Genomic DNA, 10,155 nt, shown 5'->3' on the forward strand with positions numbered 1-10,155 from the left:
GCTGTGAAACACAGCAAACCTTCTTGCAACTGAATGGATGTGCCATCCTGGAAGAACTGGTCTACCTGTGCAACATGATTGGGCTGCAGGTGCCGCCTCATGCTACCAGAAAACTAAAAACTGCATGTCGACACAACAAATACATTTTCGGCGCGACGCAATTTGTTTCAGTTGGTGCTATATACGAATAGAATACAAAGTAATTCTGTAAATAAAGGTAAAAAAAAAACAGGCTACACTAAATACAGTAAAATATAAATATAGATATAAACATATAACAAATATGTATGTAGGTAACAACAGTGTGACAAATTGAATTATTGCACATACTTTCTATAGAAATTCCGAATTGCACAGATAATTATTATAAATAAAGTTATAGTAAGTAATGAATCATGGGGTCGTGGTTGCTGATGAAAGAAATAAGTCTATTTACTCTATTGACTGACACTCTGAGGGAGGCATTGAAAAGTTTGATGTCCACAGGCAGGAATCATGAGTTATGAGTTACTAGTTAAATCTCATAACAGCATATTAAGTAGTTTAAATAAGCCATACCTTAACTACAGTAAAATGCTGCTTACATAAATGCTTCAGTAATAATACAATAATATATTTGCATATTCTGCATGACAGGTACTTTCACTTTTGATACTTTAAGTACATTTTCATGCTGATACTTTTGCACTTACTGAAGTAAGTTTTGAATGCAGGTCCTATACTTGTAGTGGAGTAAATTTGCAGTGTGGCATTAATACTTTTACACTTAAGTAACAAACCTGAATTTTTTGTTTTTTTTTATTTAACATTTATTTAACCAGGAAATATCCCATTGAGATTAAGAAGCTCTTTTTTAAGGGAGCCCTGGCCAAGAGGCAGCAAACACAAAATACAGTTAGATATTTACATAAGACACAGACCTTAAAGGCGTTATGAGAAACAAGTGCATGTTGTGGAATTGGCCTCAATAACTCTCAGTTTGGATTTAAAAGTGCTCAAGGAAATTAAGTCAGTTAGTTTATAGTCTTTCTGTAGCATATTCCAGCATAAGGTGCAGAGTAAACAAATGCCCTTTTACCCAACTCTGTACGAGCAGAAGGGACAGAAAGCAACAATTGATCTTGTTAACGAAAAGAATAAGATCCTGCATTTCTCAGACTAATTAAGGTGCAAATGTATGAAGGCAGCAGTCCCAATATTGTCTTTTAAATGAACGTATACCAATGACTAGCCCTTCGAGTGGCCAGAGCAGGCCATCCTACCCCAGAGTATAATTCACAATGGTGAGTGGCCATCTTAAAGTTAGTAATGAACCTTAAAGAAGCATGATAAACAGTATCAATTATTCTAAGACAGTGAGCAGCAACATTAATGTACAAAAGATCTCCGTAATTCAACACAGATAAAAATGTTGCAGTGACAAGATCATGTTGTACTTGGTCATGGTGGTTTTCACTTTTGCTGAAAAAGAGTTGACGCATTAAATTGGGCATGGAAACTTTAGAGAAAAGCTGACAGCAGGGCTCCATGCTGCTTCGTTTCTACGTTGCGACGTCATGAAGAAGTCGTGCTCTGGCGCTTTCATGGATTCCAGGCTGCAGTTTGTTCTTATAACCAGAAGGAGGCATCCATGTACTGTCCAATCAGTGGAGCCCACACAGTACAGCCAAGCTGCAGTATCAGATGCTGGTCACATCTTCAGCTCTGGACCAAGTCATTTGTACTCTCAGATGATAATGCTATAACATGTCTAACTCCTCTTATAGGAGTGACGTTACAGGTCAATACAGATATCATGAGGAGGAAGAACCAAAGAATGCTTTGTGTCGGGTTAATATAAACCACCAGCTAGAGGACATGATGGCAGGGGTCTTCAGCCTGTTTGGCCTCCTCACCACAGCTGCCCCTCACACACATACACACATGTTGCCTGCCATGTTCTGTATTCCACCTGTGTGTGTGAACAGGACTCCTGAGGGCTGAAAGTCAAGCAGTTTCCCCCCTTTCTCCCGCTCTAACAGGCTCTGACTCAGTCAAGCAGGGGTTTTTTTTACAATTCGTCCCGACAAGCTTACTTAACCACCTGCATTATTTAACAGTCTTTCCTCAGAGGGAGCTCAAACTCTCTGTCTCACTCTTTGTAAGTTTGATGAAAGCATGCACACTGAGATATAGCCAGGCAGAAGCCTCGTCTCTGTCACAAAGGGGACAGATACTGTAGGCACTGAAATGGCAATAAGGGCTAAAGACTCAAAGGGAGTTTTTTGACATCAAGGTCAAGTGATTCAGGATGGATAAAAGCAGCAGAATGTGAGGTCTATTTGCAACAAACTCAAGGTTTGACAGTCCCATTTTAAAGTAGCTGCTTTTCCTTCTGTGCTCCTGCTTGAAAAAAAGAATCTTTGTGAATAAAAAGCATTGAATGTATTTCCTATTTCATATACAGAAAAAAACATTTAAATAGTTTTCCTTCAGAGTCTAAGGCAGATTCTTTGTGTGATTCAAAGGAATTATTAGTAAAAGGGAAATACGCGTATTTGCTTTCTGGCTGAGAGTTAGATGGAAATATTGAGATTATTTTAATATTAGTCGATTAATTGTGAAGCTCAAGACAGTTAGCTTTGCAAAAAGATTGGAAAGCAATTATTAACTCCACGTTATTCATGTAAATTTGACCACTGGATGGTCCATATGTATGGTCTGTCATTATTTATATTTGGCACAGACAGCCAAAGCTAGCAGGAACAGCAAGTGAATCCTTGTCTAAAAACAAGATAAAAACACTAAATCTGAGGGAAATTATCTTACTGCATGGACAGATAATTTCACTTCACGGGATTTCTTAAATTAGCGGTTTTAACACTTAAAATAAGATATTAACTCTTAAAACAAGATAAATTAAAGCTTCAAGCAGTGATGAACTGGCCCGAGCAGAGTGCACTGCAAATTATTTGTTTCTACCCAGAAAAAAAAAAAAATTTAGATTTAGAAATGTTAGATAATTTATCTTGTTTTATGAGTAAATTTCTTATTTTAAGCATTCAACATGCTTATTTCTAAATTTAACAATCAAGACATCTTGTCAAGTGAAATTATTTCCCTCAGATTAAGTGTTTTTATCTTGTTTTTAGACACCCCTTTTTTGCAGCGTATGCCTTGCCTCTGGTTGACTGGAACCTTTAAGGTGTTGTAGGTGTCTGTTAATGTAAATGTTAGCCTAGCTAAGTGGCACTACAAATTGTCTGTAGTGCTGCTCTATGTCTGCAGGAATTCCTCTCTTTTTCTTGGCATGTCCCAGCATATCACCCACATGCTACGGTGTGTTCAGACCGGATGCGTAGCGAATTTTCGCGTTGCGTTACTCGCGCGAGTTGATCACGCGAGTAGTTGAATTTACTCGCGTCACTCGCGCGAGTAAATAACTTGCGAATTTTTGCAGATAAACAGATAAATATGCTGGCCGGCGAAGGCTGCTAATGCTAATGCTAACTTTGTAGAGAAGTAGCTACAACAGATAGCTGAAATCACATTGTCACAACTTACCAGGCAGACCGGTGACCTCACTCACCCTCCTCCAGGCAAGATCTTTATGGTTCCGGTTGCGGTAGGAGGGTGATGATGTGTCAAAAAGCTCGGGAAGCCCACAGGCCGCAACAATAAGTTTCTCCTCCATTTTTCCGGAATAGGCGGGTTCCCGGGATGCATGACGTCACTGTCGACCAGAATCTTAACGCTGATAGGCTGTCCCGACACAGCGTCACGCGAATATTTCGCCAAAGTTGAATTTATTGAACTCACGCGAATTCGCGTTGTTTCATTCGCGTCAATCGCGGCATTCGCGTCGCGCGAAACCCGTGATTCGCGCCGCCGGCAAAAATTCACGTCTATTCGCGTGTTTGCATTGACTTTGTATGTAATCTTGTCGCGCGAAATATTCGCTACGCGTCCGGTCTGAACACACCGCTAGGATTGGCCATTCTCAGGCATGGTACCAGAACCTGAACTGTTCAGGTCGTGTCAGCTGACCACTGGGCTTTCCTAGCTTCTTTTTCTCCTGGGTATATCTACACTTTTAAAACAAATGTGTTAATATCAACACAAATTGTTTCAATTTACAACACATTAATGTGTCTATATAAGGACCACACATTTTGTGTTACTTTTAACACAATTCCGTGTGGAGATTTTAACACATGGTTTGTGTTTGATTTTTAAGCACAGTAACCGTGTGTTCAGACCGGACGCGTAGCGAATTTTGGCGTCGCGTTACTCGCGCGAGTAGTTGAATTTACTCGCGTCACTCGCGCGAGTAAATAACTCGCGAATTTTCGCCCAAGAGACTATTTAGCGCCAAATAATTCCCTCCATTTCATTCTGTCATCAACCATGACAAGCATAGCGTCCCTGTACCTGCTCTGGAAGTCCGAGATACGTCGGAAAACACGCCGTCGTGTCTGGGTGAGTGACATCATCCGGAGGCGCACTCAGCACGGAGAGAGGACCGCAGAGTACTTCCACCTTTTTCCTGTCCCTCCTGCCGACCCACTCCTCCTTCCTGCCTCTTTTCTCCTCTCTCTCATGTATGTATCTCGGACACTGTCGTCCAGAATCTCAACGCTGATAGGCTGACCCGACACAGCGTCACGCGAATATTTCGCCAAAGTTGAATTTATTGAACTCACGCGAATTCGCGTTGTTTCATTCGCGCTGCGACATTCGCGTCAATCGCGTCGCGCGAAACCCGCGATTCGCGCCGCCGGCAAAAATTTGCGTCTATTTGCGTGTTTGCATTGACTTTGTATGTAATCTTGTCGCGCGAAATATTCGCTACGCGTACGGTCTGAACACACCGTAACTGTGTCAAATATAACACAATATGTGTTGTCCTTATAGAGACACATTGCTGTGTTAATAATGTGTTAATTATATTGCTTTGAATTCAAATAAGCAGGAGCCCAACTGTAGAAGAAAAGTTACCATTTATTGAACAGATTATATTATCTTTCAAAATTTCATCACGTCTATAGTTCATTATGTTTACATTTAACCCATAAGAATACATGGTGACACGGGTGTAACAAACACTTTAGGTTAAGGTAAAACCCTAACTTTTGAAGTCCCTAAGCGACACATACTCAACACCATGGTGTGGTGGTCATGTGACAGTCATGTGATTGTGACAAGAAGTAACTTCTCCAAAATGTGGGTGTGACCTTATTTATATACAGTCTATGGGTGTGACTGGAAACAGAAATCTAAAAAGGTAGCTAATTTCAAAAAGCTTATTTTTTTGTTACTTGGCTTTTGTTAAGCTTTTTCAAAACTCTTCTCACAGTTACCACAACATCAGCTTGTGTGGGCTTTACAATCAACACAATTCTTCTTCTTTTGGCACAAAATACACATTTAAAATTAGTTTTAACTCCCTACATACAAGCTCAATCAAGACCAAAACAGTAGATGTTAACTGATGAATTTTCAATTGCTTTCACATGGTTTGTCAAAAAAGAAAACCTCATGTTCAAAACTACAGTTTTTCACAACCGCTATGACCCGTTTGTCAGAACCTTAAAAACTTTTTCAAAAATGTTAACGCACATCACACCTGATACACACAATCCCCCAAACAGTTCATTTCATGGTCAAAATCACCCAGTGTAACTAAACACAGACACACACTTCCAAAATACAATAATACACTAACACAGTTCACCAAATCTACCAAAACACTGACACAAGTTGTCTTCCAACAGAAACATTTAGTCAGTCACAGCACCGTGTCATAAAAAACACTGACAACTGATGGAAGAACACAAACCGAATCACATTGCATGTTTCTTATCTACTTTTTTTCCTTTTTCTTTTACAATCAACAGATTGTTGTATTGATCATACATGTAAATTAACCCTCTGGAGTCTCCAAAAGCTCCAAAGCATGACTTCTTCATCATCCAGACTAGAAAACAAAGCAGCGTAGAGCCCTACTGTAAATTTACCTCTAAAGTTCTGGCTGTAAACTCCATGAGGCCAGTTTCAGTTTGATGATGATATACCAAGTAAATCTGGAGATAAGCTCAAATATATTTAGTATAAAATGATAGTACTGGATGGAACCCTCTTACGTATATGTTGTATTTGCGACCTTTGTTCACATTTGCAACATTTACTGTAAAATTCTTTATTGAGCATGATAGTGTTTTGAAAGTAAAAAAAGATTCAAAATCACATTTTATGTTGGACTGAATGACTAAAAAAGACACAAAATGACTTACAAAGACATGAAAATGATTCAAAAATGGACAAAATAGCCTCCATAGAGACAATGTTTGTGATGATGTTCTTCATTTTTCATTTGTTGGCCATGAATTTTGGTCCTTTTTTGTACAACACTCAGTGCAGAAAGTGAACGAGCCGTGTCAGAGCAGCTTTGCAGAATGTTTACGTATGAAAGAAGAAGATAGTGAATGACAGGATTTGCAGTAAACACTTTACTGTATTGCAAATGAAAATGACTTACAGTAAAGAGGTAAAAAAAAATCAGCTGTCATTCATTACTGTATTGCCAAATAGACAAAAAGAAAAAGGAGCAGAAGCTGTGATCAATGTAATCTTCAATTCATTAGTTTTGAACATGAGGTTTTCTGTTTTTACAAACTGTGTGAAAGCAATTGAAAATTCACCAGTTAACATCTACTGTTTTGGTCTTGATTGAGCTTGTGTGTAAAAGGAGTTAAAACTAGTTTTAAATGTGTAAAATGTGTGTATTTTGTGTCAAAAGAAAAAGAATTGTGTTAATTGTATCGTCCACACAGGCTGATGTTGTGGTAACTGTGTGAAGAGTTTTGAAAAAGCGGTAAAAGTATTGAACAACGGGTCATAGCGGTTGTGAAAAACTGTAATTGATTGAAGATTACATTGATCACAGCTTCTGATCCTTTTTGTGTATTTGACAATATAGTAATGAATGACAGCTATTTTTTTTCCTCTTTACCCTACTGTAAGTCATTTTCATCTGCAATACAGTAAATCAAATCAAATCAAATCAATTTTATTTATATAGCCCAAAATCACAAATCACAGATTTGCCTCAAAGGGCTTCACAGACTGTACATGGTACGACACCCTCTGTCCTTAGACCCTCACATCGGCCAGGGAAAAACTCCTTTAAAAAACCCTTTTAGCAGGGGAAAAAAGAATAAGAAACCTCAGGGAGAGCGACAGAGGAGGGATCCATCTCCCAGGACGGACAGACGTGCAATAGATGTCGTTGTACAGGGCAGGTCAACAGAGTAGAGTAGATAGAGGTTGGGGGGGGGGGCAATAGAGAGAGAGAGAGAGAGAGAGAGAGAGAGAGAGAGAGAGAGAGAGAGAGAGGAGCAGGAGTTCTTGGGCGGGGGGGGGGGGGGGGGGGGGGGGGTTGGGGGGGCACAGCAGCAGGTGATGATGCGCCGCCATTGGCCAGTAGTGATGGTGAGTGGACCAGGAGAGGAACATTCCCATCTGGGGCCGAACCAGATCCACAGCAGTGAGACCAGCAGGAGTGATGGAGCAGGACCACAGCTCCACACCCTGTGAAGAGAGAGCAGAGAAAAGTGCGAGTATTCTGGGAAAATAAAAGCTTGTGTCATGTATTATTGGGACAGAGAGAAAGAGGGCCCCGGTGTATCGTGTCCCCCGACACATTGGGCCTATAGCGGCATAACTAGGGGCTGGTCCAAGGCAGGCCTCGGCCAGCCCTAACTATAGGCTTTGTCAAAGAGGAAAGTTTTAAGTTTACTCTTGAATAAAGAGAGGGTGTCTGCCTCCCGAACTGACACTGGGAGATGATTCCACAAGAGAGGAGCTTGATAACTGAAGGCTCTGGCTCCCAATCTAGTTTTAAGGACTTTAGGAACCACAAGTAACATAGAATTTTGGGAGCGTAGTGCTCTAGAAGGGTAATATGGCATTATGAGGTCTTTAAGATATGATGGTGCCTGACCATTTAGAGCTTTGTAAGTAAGAAGAAGGATTTTGAACTCAATTCTGGATTTTACAGGGAGCCAGTGCAGCGAAGCTAGAACAGGAGAAATATGATCTCTTTTCTTGGTTCTTGTTAGTACACGAGCCGCAGCATTTTGGACTAACTGAAGAGTTTTAAGGGATTTATTGGAGCAGCCTGACAGTAAGGAATTACAGTAATCTAACCTTGAAGTAACAAAAGCATGAACTAATTTTTCTGCATCCTTTTGAGACAGGATGTGTCTAATTTTTGTAATATTACGTAGGTGAAAAAATGCAGTCCTTGAAGTTTGTTTTATATGGGAGTTAAATGACAGATCCTGATCAAAGATAACTCCGAGATTCCTTATGGTGGTATTGGAGGCCAGGGTAATGCCATCGATGCTAATTAAGTCTTTAGATAATGAGTTTCGGAGGTGTTCGGGTCCCAGTACAATCACTTCTGTTTTTTCCGAGTTTAACATTAGGAAGTTGTGGACCATCCAGGTTTTTATGTCTTTAAGGCATGCATTTAGTTTGGCTAGCTGATCAGTTTCACCTGGCTTGATTGATATATATAACTGAGTGTCATCAGCATAACAATGAAAGTTAATTGAATGTTTTCTAATTATATTACCTAGAGGGAGCATATAAAGGGTGAATAAAATTGGTCCAAGCACAGAACCCTGTGGAACACCGTGGTTAACATCAGTGCGCACGGAGGATTCATTATTCACATGAACAAACTGGAAACGGTCTAATAAGTACGATTTAAACCAGCCCAGTGCCGTTCCTCTAATGCCAATTACATGTTCCAGTCTCTGTAATAGGATACGATGGTCAATTGTATCAAATGCAGCACTCAGATCTAGTAAGACAAGGACTGAGACAAGTCCATTATCAGAAGAAATTAAAAGGTCATTTGTAATTTTTACCAATGCTGTTTCTGTGCTATGATGAGTTCTAAATCCTGACTGGAAGTCCTCATATAGACTATTGTGTTGAAGAAAATCACAAAGTTGATTTGCGACTGCTTTCTCCAGGATCTTAGAGATGAAGGGGAGGTTAGATATTGGTCTATAGTTTGCTAAAACGCCAGGATCTGAATTAACCTTTTTGAGAAGAGGTTTAATTACAGCTACTTTAAATGATTGTGGCACGTAGCCTGTTAATAATGACAAGTTGATTGCATCTAAGAAAGAAGTACCCGTTAAAGGTAGAACCTCTTTAAGCAGCCTTGTTGGTATGGGGTCTAGGAGACAGGTTGACGGTTTAGATGAGGAAATCATTGAGGTTAGTTGTTGGAAAGTGATGGGAGCGAAGCGATCTAAATATTTATCAGGGTTTGTACCCGTTTCTAAGGCTCCAGGGTTTAAGGATGCCTCAGTACCAGTTAATGGCAGGAGGTAGTGAATTTTATTTCTAATAGTTATAATTTTCTCATTGAAAAAGCTCATAAAATCATTACTAGTGAGTGCAATAGGAATACATGGTTCAATAGAGCTGTGACTCTCTGTCAGCCTGGCTACAGTGCTGAAAAGGAATCTTGGGTTGTTCTTATTTTTCTCAATTAATGAGGAATAATAGGCTGATCTGGCTTTACGGAGGATTTTCTTATATGTTTTAAGACTGTCCTGCCAGGTTAAAAGAAATTCATCCAGCTTAGTTGAACGCCATTTCCTTTCGAGCTTTCGTGAAATTTGCTTCAGTTCACGGGTTTGAGAATTGTACCATGGAGTTCACTTTTTCTGTTTTATTATTTTCTTTTTTAGTGGGGCAATAAAATCTAGCGTTGTTCGCAGTGAATCTGCAGTACTGTCGACAAAGTTATCAATTAGGGAGGGACTGAAGTTAACATAGTCCTCTATTATGTTGGAGCACGACAAAGAGTTAAAGACAGGTGGAATCACTTCCTTGAACTTAGCTACAGTACTATCAGATAGACATCTAGTGTAGAAACTCTTGCTTATTAGCGAGTAGTCCAATAGCAGGACTTCAAAAGTTATTAAATAATGGTCTGATAACACAGGATTTTGTGGGAAAACTATTAGATGTTCAATTTCAATCCCATACGTCAACACAAGGTCGAGGGTGTGGTTAAAAGAGTGAGTGGCTTCATGAACTTTCTGAATAAAGCCAATCGATTCTAGTAAGGAGATAAAAGCAGTACTAAGG

Source organism: Centropristis striata, chromosome 14 (genome assembly GCF_030273125.1).
Source record: "Centropristis striata isolate RG_2023a ecotype Rhode Island chromosome 14, C.striata_1.0, whole genome shotgun sequence".
NCBI classification, from domain to species: Eukaryota; Metazoa; Chordata; class Actinopteri; order Perciformes; family Serranidae; genus Centropristis; species Centropristis striata.